This window comes from Ciconia boyciana, unplaced genomic scaffold, assembly GCF_034638445.1.
Source record: "Ciconia boyciana unplaced genomic scaffold, ASM3463844v1 HiC_scaffold_49, whole genome shotgun sequence".
NCBI classification, from domain to species: domain Eukaryota; kingdom Metazoa; phylum Chordata; class Aves; order Ciconiiformes; family Ciconiidae; genus Ciconia; species Ciconia boyciana.
Genome location: NW_027328417.1, coordinates 28960 through 42826, shown reverse-complemented (window position 1 = coordinate 42826; position 13867 = coordinate 28960). Strand labels below are relative to the sequence as shown.

Sequence of the window (13867 nt, the reverse complement as noted above, 5' to 3'; positions counted from 1 at the left end):
GCTGCTCTGGAGGTGCGAGGTGGTGCAAGCCAGCTCGTGCTTCCTTGGGACTTGGTTGTCGGTGGTAGGGCTCTGTGGGCACCTCATGGTACAGTCAGTGGGACCAACTGGTGAGCAAAGTCCATCCCAGTACAAAGGACTGCTCGCAGGGGAAGAGATCCGTGAAGAGGCTTGCCAGCTGCTCTACAGAGACAGGACTCTGGTCGAAATGGCTGGCATTTGCTCCGAGTTTTCCATGGCAGCCCCTCCGCTTTGTGGGGACAGCACCTGGGTAGTTATGGTATGAAAAGGCACGGAGAAGTCAAGAAGAGGAGGAGCTATCCCGTTAGGGGATCGCCGCTAAAATGCATGGCTGATGGATTAGGCGGTACAGACAGGTGTTCCCTGTGGGACCCCGTTGACAATCTTTCTACCCTTCCCAGCGTGCTGCCTTCCGCTCCTCCATACAAAATACAACCGGTGTCATGGGTGGTGGCCTCAGCCCAGTGGCCTTCTCCCAGGGAAGAAAGAGAGACGTACCATGTGGGCAGAAAGCCCGGGGAAGAAGGAAGTAGAGCTGCATGTCCCGAGAAGTGCTGGATGGAGAGGGCGAGGTAGAGATTGGGATTGGCGTCATGGGAATGGCGTCATGGGCTGGGAAAAGCAGCACTGCTCAGCATGGTGCTCTGACACAGATGCTACCCTGCCTCTGGCTGTGCGCCGGGTGGCCAGAGAAGTCGACCAGGGAGCCTTTTTCCCTGCTGGAGATGGCTGTGAGGGTTGTGTCCCTGGCCGCCTCCTGTGTCTCCTTCTGCCTGAGCACTGCAGTTCCAGTTCTGGGAACCGTCAGCAGGTTCCTACCTGCCTGCCGTAGGTGCGCGGCTCCCCTTGGGCAGCCTGGCCTGGGCTTTTACAAGAGGCAGCAGTTTTACAAGCGGGTATGAGTGCCTGCGAGGATGTTCAGGGCCCTTGTGACCGAGAGGAGTTTGAAAGGTCGAGCTGTGGCCTGGCTGCAGCAGCTGGAAGCTCCCAGCACTGGAAAACCTGGTCCTGGCCCTGGGGAGCCTGGGGCCCAGCACAGGTGGCAGCTTGATTCCCTTAGTTTGGCCGAGCAAGTGCTTTAACCACTAGGCGGTGTGAGTAGAAAAGGTCCCTGGGGCAGAGGTGTGAGAACCCAGGCAGCCCTCAGAGTGTTTTGCTCCACCCTTTGGGCTGAGGTTTGGAGGTGGCTTTGAGCTGGCAGAGGGAGGAGAACACAGGAGCTGGCAAGCTTCAGCTGCCACTTCCTGGGAGCTCCCTGGGCACCTTGTGGAGTGGGCAGCGTGACACGGTCCAGGTTTACCCGGCAGCCTTGGTGGGACTGGCGGAGGCTGGTGAGACAGGGGTGTCAGGCTGGGGAGGAGCAGGGCAGTGGGTCGGTGGGACTGCCAGCGCGGGAGGGGGAAGAGGGAAGTCCTGAGCCTTCGGCAAAACCGGGAGCTATCCTTTTGGGAGAGGGGAGTCTGCAGATGGCGCGTGGCAAAGGATGGGGACGTGTTGTGAGCAACGGGCGTGAAAGGGGGAACAAGACCCTACGCATCCCTTTTGCCGATAACGCAAATCCTCCTAGGTACTGTTTCTACGTGCGTGCCTAGAGAGACAGAGAGTGAGCTGTCAGGAAACAGACCACATCTGCACTTAGAAACTCCGCCTCTTCTAGCTGTGCTGGAGGAAATGCTGGCAGCCTGACTGGGGATAGACCAGATCCCTGCAAGACCTACAAGGAAGGCTCAGTCAACGCAAGGAGAGCTGAAATGCTGCAGAAGCACCGGCTTGTAGTTGGAAGCCACAAAGGGAAGTGGGCGAGGAATAGCCCACCTCTCTTCCTCGGCTGAGGGAGAGAGAGGTTGTAGCTGGAGACGTCTTGTGGCCAGAGGTGCACCGGGAGAGACGCACAGGGGCCCGTGAGGAGCAACCTGTCTGACAACCAGGACCACCACCACCACCACACCTGCCACAGGGAGAGGGGCCCTCCTGAGGCAAGAGCCGCCAGCCAGGGAGGGCTCACAGGTGCTGCTGGAGGCAGAACCAGCTCCCAGTGCCACCACCAGCAGGCAGTGCGGCCGGGGAGATGGACTCCTCACTCAGACAGTGGTTGGGCTCCCGCATCATCTGCAGGGCGTGCTCAAAGGCTGAGGAGGGCATTTGTGTGCGGGGATGCAGCAAGGCAGGCCTCCGGGAACACCGGTGGCTGTCCTTTATGCCCGCAAGATCTCCCCAGAGCGACACCTTTCTCTCTGGAAGCCAGGGAGAGCGTGCGGAGAGAGAAGGACCACGCAGAGGCCCAGGCTGGGATGCAGCAGAACTTTAATGAGTTGAAAGAGGGGAAGGAGGTCCTCTGAGTGGGGCCCACGGTGCAGGGAGCACCAGGGGTAGCTAGGAGTCTTTGCCCCTTGGCCAGGGTGGAGTTCGCACGTGGCGTCTGCCTGCCTGCCTGCCTGCCTGCCTGCCTGCCCCTGAGAGGGAGAGGGGCAGCAGGTCCTTCCTCGCATGGGGCTTAGCAGGTGCTCACAGCCCAGGGCAGCAGAAGACAACAGAGAAAAGAGAGAGAGGAAAGAGAGTGAGAAACAGGCACGTTAGACGAGGGCCATGTTTTCAGAGGGCCCAGGCACGCCTCTGCCTGCCTGCCTTTGCAGGTGGAGCGGTGGATGCTCAGCCCCCCTGAAAGAGATGGCCAGGATCTCTGTGCTCAGTCCACTACCATCTTCTGGGTTCCTGGGGGTCCTTCTGCGGGGCCGCCTGTGGCAGCTTTAGCAGGGGAGGCATGTTCTGCCGCAGTAGCGGCTGGAAATGCCAGAGAGGTCACAGCACCCGGAGTTGATGGGCACTCCTGAGAGCTGAGGATGCTGCCAACGGCAGCGGAGGTGGAGGATCCCACAACGGTGTTCTGTGGGAAGGAGCTGAGGATGGGTCCGGGCAGGGTCACCACCACGGGGAGGGCTCGATGACGACGGTGGAGTTCTGGCACTGCCTGACACAGGGCTCGGTGCAGCTGTTGGCCAGCGGGGTCGGGCCGCAGGGCTGGCAGGGCAGGCACTGGTTGTAGCAGGACATGTCTTGGGGCTGGAGGTGCACCTGGGAGAGAGGGCAGGGGGGAGCACGGGGTGCGTGAGGAGCAGCCTGTCCGCCCACCACGAGGGAGCCAAGGCATGTGCTGGGCGGGGAGATGGAGGCTGTGCAGGGAGGCGCACACACCTCTTTGCCTGTCCCCCTGGGCACCATGCAAAGAGAGCCAGGCCCAGGAAAGCTCTTTCCTAGACAAGAGCCCCAGAGTCCCCTCAGCCCAGCCCCAGCCCCTCTCCACGCCAGACCTTCTCCCCGCTTCCCCTCCCAGGAGTGGCAGCCCCAAGCCCCAGTATAGGACAGAGCTTCCAACTCACTTGCTTCCGAAGGAGAAGAAGGGGAGCGAAGCGGATGAGAGAGTGAAGAGCTGGGGTGGCTTTTATACTGGTCCTGCACTGCCCCAGGTCCAGAGGAAGCCTCTGTGGAAGTAGTAATTTTCTGAGAAGCTCATCTGAAATGCAAAACATCCCAGCTAATGATACGGGCTGTGTTTTGGCTTCCTGCACGGCTGCCTTTTCATTTCCTTGTTTGGTCGTGCCCGCTCGCTCCCCCTTGGAGGTTCCTTTTCATTGCTGGGGTGGGAGACCTAAGGATTCCTGGGACAGGAGCACATCAGTGCCAGCAGCAGATGAGTCCCAAGTGCCGGAGGGGTCGCGTGCAGGCTGGGGACATTGGCCTGGGGCACTCGTGTGGGCTTGTTGGCAGCCCCACTGGCAGAAAGGGCCCAGCTGCTCCCAGCCCTGCAATCCTCGCCTGCATGCCAAAGGGTTCCCGAGCGGGACAATGTGCCGCGTCCCCTTCCTCCCACCCTCCAAGCTCTCTCTGATGGTCACTGGCAGGCTGCTGCAGCTTTTGACTGTCTTCCTCCTAATGCCGCTCTGGGGAGGCCTTTGTGTGCCTGTTGGGCCTCCTCTGCTCTCTAGGCTCTCTCCGGGGGGTCCCCTACAAATACCAGCGCCGTCAGCGTGTCTGGAGCCTTGTCCTGCCCCAGCGTGCTCCAGCCCTGCCCTGCCGAGGGCTTCCTCGTGTGTCCTCGGGCGAGTCCACAGTTGCTCACGTGTAGGCAGGAGTGCTTGCTTACTTGCCCTTGTGTGCATACTGGAGCAGCGTGGAAGGAAATTCCACCCAGGCACGAGGAAAAACTCTTCTACTCGGGGGGTGGCCAAGCCCAGGAGATATTGCCCAGGCAGGTTGTGGAGTCTCCATTCTTGGAAATATTCAGGACTACACGGGCCAGCGTCCTGATCAACCTGCTCTCGCTGACCCTGCTTGAGCAGGAGGGTCGGACCTGACCATCACCAGAGGTGCCTTCCAACCTCAACGATTCTGGGATTCTGGGCCTCGGTGATCGGCCGCTCATTGGTCACGATGCTCAGGATGCCACTGCACTTCCTATCTATGGAGAGGACAAGCCTCAAGAAGACAATGTCTTCTTGTCAGAACCAGTGGCACTCAATTTGTTCGTCCAAGGACAGCCCCAGTGTCATTAATGTGAGATGCTACCTGTACTGGCCTGTGATGAGACATGCTGGACTGGTGTAGTCCCTGTCTCCAAAAATGGCAATAATTTTCCCATGTTCTTCCCAGCCTTGTTGGGCTCTGTTGGGGTGATTAAGCTATCCACAGGAGAAAAAAGGGTGGCAACGAAAATGGAGAAGTGTCTATACACGCGTTGGGAACCATGCACAGATGACAGGGAAGAGAAAGGAAAGTCAGGGAATGGAAGGCATGAAAGGGCAAGGCAAAGCAAGGAAAGGCAACGCGAGAAAAGGTCATTGGCCTGAAGCCACCACCCATGACACCGGTTGTATTTTGTATGGAGGAGCGGAAGGCAGCACGCTGGGAAGGGTAGAAAGATTGTCAACGGGGTCCCACAGGGAACACCTGTCTGTACCGCCTAATCCATCAGCCATGCATTTTAGCGGCGATCCCCTAACGGGATAGCTCCTCCTCTTCTTGACTTCTCCGTGCCTTTTCATACCATAACTACCCAGGTGCTGTCCCCACAAAGCGGAGGGGCTGCCATGGAAAACTCGGAGCAAATGCCAGCCATTTCGACCAGAGTCCTGTCTCTGTAGAGCAGCTGGCAAGCCTCTTCACGGATCTCTTCCCCTGCGAGCAGTCCTTTGTACTGGGATGGACTTTGCTCACCAGTTGGTCCCACTGACTGTACCATGAGGTGCCCACAGAGCCCTACCACCGACAACCAAGTCCCAAGGAAGCACGAGCTGGCTTGCACCACCTCGCACCTCCAGAGCAGCCATGCATTCACCACAGAAGCCATGTACTCTGTGATCAAGGCAATCACACATACTGCCTGCAAATTACGTTTTTCATCAGAGTAATTCCACATATGGCTCTTACACATGGGCATTGCGTCAAGAAAAGCCAAGGGGTCCCTGTGGATGAAGAACAACTCATGAAAGACACCCATCAAAAGAGCTCGATACCATGCCTTGCCTTGCCTTGCCTTGCTTTGCCATGCCTTGCTTTCCCTTCCTTTGCTTTGCCTTGCCTTGCCTTGCCTTGCCTTGCCTTGCCTTCCCTTCACTTCCCTTGCCTCGCCTCGCCTTGCCTACCCTTGCCTTGCCTTGCCTACCCTTGCCTTGCCTTGCCTACCCTTGCCTTGCCTTGCCTTGCTTTCCCTTGCCTTCCCTTGCCTTCCTTTCCCGTTTCTCCTCTGCATGTTTCCCATCCAGTGTGTGATCCTTCTCCACTGTCGTTGCAACCCCTCCTTCTCCGTCCCACCTCCCCTCCTCCAGAAAGAAACTTGCCCCAGTTGGATGCTCCCAGTCCTTCCAGCATCCTTGCACATCCTGGTGAATACCACTCTGTTTCCCACTTTCTTACTCCTTCCCTCACCTTGTGTTTCTTCGGGCTCTAGATCAGTGGCTTGAGGAGAGGCAGCACCAGCACCGTTGAAGACGGACACTCCTCTGTGCCGGGAGAGGCTGGTAGTGAGGCGGGCGAAGATCAGGGACCATGGCCTGAAGAACAGCATAACCACAGCTAAGTGGCAAGTGCCTTGCGTCTCTCTTCTCATATCTGCTGCCAGGTGGAGAGCTGAATCGCCCCACAGGAGCCCAACAAGGCCGGGTTGCACACCAGGGAGTTGGTACCACCTTTGGAGACAAGGAGCACACCAGTCCGGCAGCGCTCAGCACAGGCCAGCATGGGCGGTACCTCACAGAAGAAGCAGTCAATGACATTGGGGCTGCGGCTGGGCAACCATAGGGTGAGTGCCACTGGGGCCAGCGAGGGAGAGTGGCCCCAGCCCTCAGGCCTGCCATCGCAATGGCACAGACCTTCCTCGCATGACACGGGGGATCCCTGGGGCTGGCACGTGGCCACAGATCGCTCGTAGGCCATGACTGCGAGCAGGAAGGGCTGGAGCCACACAGCTGCCAAAGAAGCTTGTCCTCTCCATAGATAGGAAGTGCAGTGGCATCCTGAGCATCGTGACCAATGAGCGGCCGATCACCGAGGCCCAGAATCCCAGAATCGTTGAGGTTGGAAGGCACCTCTGGTGATGGTCAGGTCCGACCCTCCTGCTCAAGCAGGGTCAGCGAGAGCAGGTTGATCAGGACGCTGGCCCGTGTAGTCCTGAATATTTCCAAGAATGGAGACTCCACAACCTGCCTGGGCAATATCTCCTGGGCTTGGCCACCCTCCGAGTAGAAGAGTTTTTCCTCGTGCCTGGGTGGAATTTCCTTCCACGCTGCTCCAGTATGCACACAAGGGCAAGTAAGCAAGCACTCCTGCCTACACGTGAGCAACTGTGGACTCGCCCGAGGACACACGAGGAAGCCCTCGGCAGGGCAGGGCTGGAGCACGCTGGGGCAGGACAAGGCTCCAGACACGCTGACGGCGCTGGTATTTGTAGGGGACCCCCCGGAGAGAGCCTAGAGAGCAGAGGAGGCCCAACAGGCACACAAAGGCCTCCCCAGAGCGGCATTAGGAGGAAGACAGTCAAAAGCTGCAGCAGCCTGCCAGTGACCATCAGAGAGAGCTTGGAGGGTGGGAGGAAGGGGACGCGGCACATTGTCCCGCTCGGGAACCCTTTGGCATGCAGGCGAGGATTGCAGGGCTGGGAGCAGCTGGGCCCTTTCTGCCAGTGGGGCTGCCAACAAGCCCACACGAGTGCCCCAGGCCAATGTCCCCAGCCTGCACGCGACCCCTCCGGCACTTGGGACTCATCTGCTGCTGGCACTGATGTGCTCCTGTCCCAGGAATCCTTAGGTCTCCCACCCCAGCAATGAAAAGGAACCTCCAAGGGGGAGCGAGCGGGCACGACCAAACAAGGAAATGAAAAGGCAGCCGTGCAGGAAGCCAAAACACAGCCCGTATCATTAGCTGGGATGTTTTGCATTTCAGATGAGCTTCTCAGAAAATTACTACTTCCACAGAGGCTTCCTCTGGACCTGGGGCAGTGCAGGACCAGTATAAAAGCCACCCCAGCTCTTCACTCTCTCATCCGCTTCGCTCCCCTTCTTCTCCTTCGGAAGCAAGTGAGTTGGAAGCTCTGTCCTATACTGGGGCTTGGGGCTGCCACTCCTGGGAGGGGAAGCGGGGAGAAGGTCTGGCGTGGAGAGGGGCTGGGGCTGGGCTGAGGGGACTCTGGGGCTCTTGTCTAGGAAAGAGCTTTCCTGGGCCTGGCTCTCTTTGCATGGTGCCCAGGGGGACAGGCAAAGAGGTGTGTGCGCCTCCCTGCACAGCCTCCATCTCCCCGCCCAGCACATGCCTTGGCTCCCTCGTGGTGGGCGGACAGGCTGCTCCTCACGCACCCCGTGCTCCCCCTGCCCTCTCTCCCAGGTGCACCTCCAGCCCCAAGACATGTCCTGCTACAACCAGTGCCTGCCCTGCCAGCCCTGCGGCCCGACCCCGCTGGCCAACAGCTGCACCGAGCCCTGTGTCAGGCAGTGCCAGAACTCCACCGTCGTCATCGAGCCCTCCCCGTGGTGGTGACCCTGCCCGGACCCATCCTCAGCTCCTTCCCACAGAACACCGTTGTGGGATCCTCCACCTCCGCTGCCGTTGGCAGCATCCTCAGCTCTCAGGGAGTGCCCATCAACTCCGGGTGCTGTGACCTCTCTGGCATTTCCAGCCGCTACTGCGGCAGAACATGCCTCCCCTGCTAAAGCTGCCACAGGCGGCCCCGCAGAAGGACCCCCAGGAACCCAGAAGATGGTAGTGGACTGAGCACAGAGATCCTGGCCATCTCTTTCAGGGGGCTGAGCATCCACCGCTCCACCTGCAAAGGCAGGCAGGCAGAGGCGTGCCTGGGCCCTCTGAAAACATGGCCCTCGTCTAACGTGCCTGTTTCTCACTCTCTTTCCTCTCTCTCTTTTTCTCTGTTGTCTTCTGCTGCCCTGGGCTGTGAGCACCTGCTAAGCCCCATGCGAGGAAGGACCTGCTGCCCCTCTCCCTCTCAGGGGCAGGCAGGCAGGCAGGCAGGCAGGCAGGCAGGCAGACGCCACGTGCGAACTCCACCCTGGCCAAGGGGCAAAGACTCCTAGCTACCCCTGGTGCTCCCTGCACCGTGGGCCCCACTCAGAGGACCTCCTTCCCCTCTTTCAACTCATTAAAGTTCTGCTGCATCCCAGCCTGGGCCTCTGCGTGGTCCTTCTCTCTCCGCACGCTCTCCCTGGCTTCCAGAGAGAAAGGTGTCGCTCTGGGGAGATCTTGCGGGCATAAAGGACAGCCACCGGTGTTCCCGGAGGCCTGCCTTGCTGCATCCCCGCACACAAATGCCCTCCTCAGCCTTTGAGCACGCCCTGCAGATGATGCGGGAGCCCAACCACTGTCTGAGTGAGGAGTCCATCTCCCCGGCCGCACTGCCTGCTGGTGGTGGCACTGGGAGCTGGTTCTGCCTCCAGCAGCACCTGTGAGCCCTCCCTGGCTGGCGGCTCTTGCCTCAGGAGGGCCCCTCTCCCTGTGGCAGGTGTGGTGGTGGTGGTGGTCCTGGTTGTCAGACAGGTTGCTCCTCACGGGCCCCTGTGCGTCTCTCCCCGGTGCACCTCTGGCCACAAGACGTCTCCAGCTACAACCTCTCTCTCCCTCAGCCGAGGAAGAGAGGTGGGCTATTCCTCGCCCACTTCCCTTTGTGGCTTCCAACTACAAGCCGGTGCTTCTGCAGCATTTCAGCTCTCCTTGCGTTGACTGAGCCTTCCTTGTAGGTCTTGCAGGGATCTGGTCTATCCCCAGTCAGGCTGCCAGCATTTCCTCCAGCACAGCTAGAAGAGGCGGAGTTTCTAAGTGCAGATGTGGTCTGTTTCCTGACAGCTCACTCTCTGTCTCTCTAGGCACGCACGTAGAAACAGTACCTAGGAGGATTTGCGTTATCGGCAAAAGGGATGCGTAGGGTCTTGTTCCCCCTTTCACGCCCGTTGCTCACAACACGTCCCCCATCCTTTGCCACGCGCCATCTGCAGACTCCCTCTCCCAAAAGGATAGCTCCCGGTTTTGCCGAAGGCTCAGGACTTCCCTCTTCCCCTCCCGCGCTGGCAGTCCCACCGACCCACTGCCCTGCTCCTCCCCAGCCTGACACCCCTGTCTCACCAGCCTCCGCCAGTCCCACCAAGGCTGCCGGGTAAACCTGGACCGTGTCACGCTGCCCACTCCACAAGGTGCCCAGGGAGCTCCCAGGAAGTGGCAGCTGAAGCTTGCCAGCTCCTGTGTTCTCCTCCCTCTGCCAGCTCAAAGCCACCTCCAAACCTCAGCCCAAAGGGTGGAGCAAAACACTCTGAGGGCTGCCTGGGTTCTCACACCTCTGCCCCAGGGACCTTTTCTACTCACACCGCCTAGTGGTTAAAGCACTTGCTCGGCCAAACTAAGGGAATCAAGCTGCCACCTGTGCTGGGCCCCAGGCTCCCCAGGGCCAGGACCAGGTTTTCCAGTGCTGGGAGCTTCCAGCTGCTGCAGCCAGGCCACAGCTCGACCTTTCAAACTCCTCTCGGTCACAAGGGCCCTGAACATCCTCGCAGGCACTCATACCCGCTTGTAAAACTGCTGCCTCTTGTAAAAGCCCAGGCCAGGCTGCCCAAGGGGAGCCGCGCACCTACGGCAGGCAGGTAGGAACCTGCTGACGGTTCCCAGAACTGGAACTGCAGTGCTCAGGCAGAAGGAGACACAGGAGGCGGCCAGGGACACAACCCTCACAGCCATCTCCAGCAGGGAAAAAGGCTCCCTGGTCGACTTCTCTGGCCACCCGGCGCACAGCCAGAGGCAGGGTAGCATCTGTGTCAGAGCACCATGCTGAGCAGTGCTGCTTTTCCCAGCCCATGACGCCATTCCCATGACGCCAATCCCAATCTCTACCTCGCCCTCTCCATCCAGCACTTCTCGGGACATGCAGCTCTACTTCCTTCTTCCCCGGGCTTTCTGCCCACATGGTACGTCTCTCTTTCTTCCCTGGGAGAAGGCCACTGGGCTGAGGCCACCACCCATGACACCGGTTGTATTTTGTATGGAGGAGCGGAAGGCAGCACGCTGGGAAGGGTAGAAAGATTGTCAACGGGGTCCCACAGGGAACACCTGTCTGTACCGCCTAATCCATCAGCCATGCATTTTAGCGGCGATCCCCTAACGGGATAGCTCCTCCTCTTCTTGACTTCTCCGTGCCTTTTCATACCATAACTACCCAGGTGCTGTCCCCACAAAGCGGAGGGGCTGCCATGGAAAACTCGGAGCAAATGCCAGCCATTTCGACCAGAGTCCTGTCTCTGTAGAGCAGCTGGCAAGCCTCTTCACGGATCTCTTCCCCTGCGAGCAGTCCTTTGTACTGGGATGGACTTTGCTCACCAGTTGGTCCCACTGACTGTACCATGAGGTGCCCACAGAGCCCTACCACCGACAACCAAGTCCCAAGGAAGCACGAGCTGGCTTGCACCACCTCGCACCTCCAGAGCAGCCATGCATTCACCACAGAAGCCATGTACTCTGTGATCAAGGCAATCACACATACTGCCTGCAAATTACGTTTTTCATCAGAGTAATTCCACATATGGCTCTTACACATGGGCATTGCGTCAAGAAAAGCCAAGGGGTCCCTGTGGATGAAGAACAACTCATGAAAGACACCCATCAAAAGAGCTCGATACCATGCCTTGCCTTGCCTTGCCTTGCTTTGCCATGCCTTGCTTTCCCTTCCTTTGCTTTGCCTTGCCTTGCCTTGCCTTGCCTTGCCTTCCCTTCACTTCCCTTGCCTCGCCTCGCCTTGCCTACCCTTGCCTTGCCTTGCCTACCCTTGCCTTGCCTTGCCTACCCTTGCCTTGCCTTGCCTTGCTTTCCCTTGCCTTCCCTTGCCTTCCTTTCCCGTTTCTCCTCTGCATGTTTCCCATCCAGTGTGTGATCCTTCTCCACTGTCGTTGCAACCCCTCCTTCTCCGTCCCACCTCCCTCCTCCAGAAAGAAACTTGCCCCAGTTGGATGCTCCCAGTCCTTCCAGCATCCTTGCACATCCTGGTGAATACCACTCTGTTTCCCACTTTCTTACTCCTTCCCTCACCTTGTGTTTCTTCAGGCTCTAGATCAGTGGCTTGAGGAGAGGCAGCACCAGCACCGTTGAAGACGGACACTCCTCTGTGCCGGGAGAGGCTGGTAGTGAGGCGGGCGAAGATCAGGGACCATGGCCTGAAGAACAGCATAACCACAGCTAAGTGGCAAGTGCCTTGCGTCTCTCTTCTCATATCTGCTGCCAGGTGGAGAGCTGAATCGCCCCACAGGAGCCCAACAAGGCCGGGTTGCACACCAGGGAGTTGGTACCACCTTTGGAGACAAGGAGCACACCAGTCCGGCAGCGCTCAGCACAGGCCAGCATGGGCGGTACCTCACAGAAGAAGCAGTCAATGACATTGGGGCTGCGGCTGGGCAACCATAGGGTGAGTGCCACTGGGGCCAGCGAGGGGAGAGTGGCCCCAGCCCTCAGGCCTGCCATCGCAATGGCACAGACCTTCCCTCGCATGACACGGGGGATCCCTGGGGCTGGCACGTGGCCACAGATCGCTCGTAGGCCATGACTGCGAGCAGGAAGGGCTGGGCCACACAGCTGCCAAAGAAGCTTGTCCTCTCCATAGATAGGAAGTGCAGTGGCATCCTGAGCATCGTGACCAATGAGCGGCCGATCACCGAGGCCCAGAATCCCAGAATCGTTGAGGTTGGAAGGCACCTCTGGTGATGGTCAGGTCCAACCCTCCTGCTCAAGCAGGGTCAGCGAGAGCAGGTTGATCAGGACGCTGGCCCGTGTAGTCCTGAATATTTCCAAGAATGGAGACTCCACAACCTGCCTGGGCAATATCTCCTGGGCTTGGCCACCCTCCGAGTAGAAGAGTTTTTCCTCGTGCCTGGGTGGAATTTCCTTCCACGCTGCTCCAGTATGCACACAAGGGCAAGTAAGCAAGCACTCCTGCCTACACGTGAGCAACTGTGGACTCGCCCGAGGACACACGAGGAAGCCCCTCGGCAGGGCAGGGCTGGAGCACGCTGGGGCAGGACAAGGCTCCAGACACGCTGACGGCGCTGGTATTTGTAGGGGACCCCCCGGAGAGAGCCTAGAGAGCAGAGGAGGCCCAACAGGCACACAAAGGCCTCCCCAGAGCGGCATTAGGAGGAAGACAGTCAAAAGCTGCAGCAGCCTGCCAGTGACCATCAGAGAGAGCTTGGAGGGTGGGAGGAAGGGGACGCGGCACATTGTCCCGCTCGGGAACCCTTTGGCATGCAGGCGAGGATTGCAGGGCTGGGAGCAGCTGGGCCCTTTCTGCCAGTGGGGCTGCCAACAAGCCCACACGAGTGCCCCAGGCCAATGTCCCCAGCCTGCACGCGACCCCTCCGGCACTTGGGACTCATCTGCTGCTGGCACTGATGTGCTCCTGTCCCAGGAATCCTTAGGTCTCCCACCCCAGCAATGAAAAGGAACCTCCAAGGGGGAGCGAGCGGGCACGACCAAACAAGGAAATGAAAAGGCAGCCGTGCAGGAAGCCAAAACACAGCCCGTATCATTAGCTGGGATGTTTTGCATTTCAGATGAGCTTCTCAGAAAATTACTACTTCCACAGAGGCTTCCTCTGGACCTGGGGCAGTGCAGGACCAGTATAAAAGCCACCCCAGCTCTTCACTCTCTCATCCGCTTCGCTCCCCTTCTTCTCCTTCGGAAGCAAGTGAGTTGGAAGCTCTGTCCTATACTGGGGCTTGGGGCTGCCACTCCTGGGAGGGGAAGCGGGGAGAAGGTCTGGCGTGGAGAGGGGCTGGGGCTGGGCTGAGGGGACTCTGGGGCTCTTGTCTAGGAAAGAGCTTTCCTGGGCCTGGCTCTCTTTGCATGGTGCCCAGGGGGACAGGCAAAGAGGTGTGTGCGCCTCCCTGCACAGCCTCCATCTCCCCGCCCAGCACATGCCTTGGCTCCCTCGTGGTGGGCGGACAGGCTGCTCCTCACGCACCCCCGTGCTCCCCCCTGCCCTCTCTCCCAGGTGCACCTCCAGCCCCAAGACATGTCCTGCTACAACCAGTGCCTGCCCTGCCAGCCCTGCGGCCCGACCCCGCTGGCCAACAGCTGCACCGAGCCCTGTGTCAGGCAGTGCCAGAACTCCACCGTCGTCATCGAGCCCTCCCCTGTGGTGGTGACCCTGCCCGGACCCATCCTCAGCTCCTTCCCACAGAACACCGTTGTGGGATCCTCCACCTCCGCTGCCGTTGGCAGCATCCTCAGCTCTCAGGGAGTGCCCATCAACTCCGGGTGCTGTGACCTCTCTGGCATTTCCAGCCGCTACTGTGGCAGAACATGCCTCCCCTGCTAA

At 59.4% G+C, this 13867-nt stretch overlaps 1 pseudogene; it reads left to right on the top strand.

Moving 5' to 3' along the window:
• The first annotated feature begins 13091 nt into the window (after nucleotides 1–13091).
• LOC140645933 (feather keratin Cos2-3-like) lies at nucleotides 13092–13867 on the top strand (annotated as a pseudogene).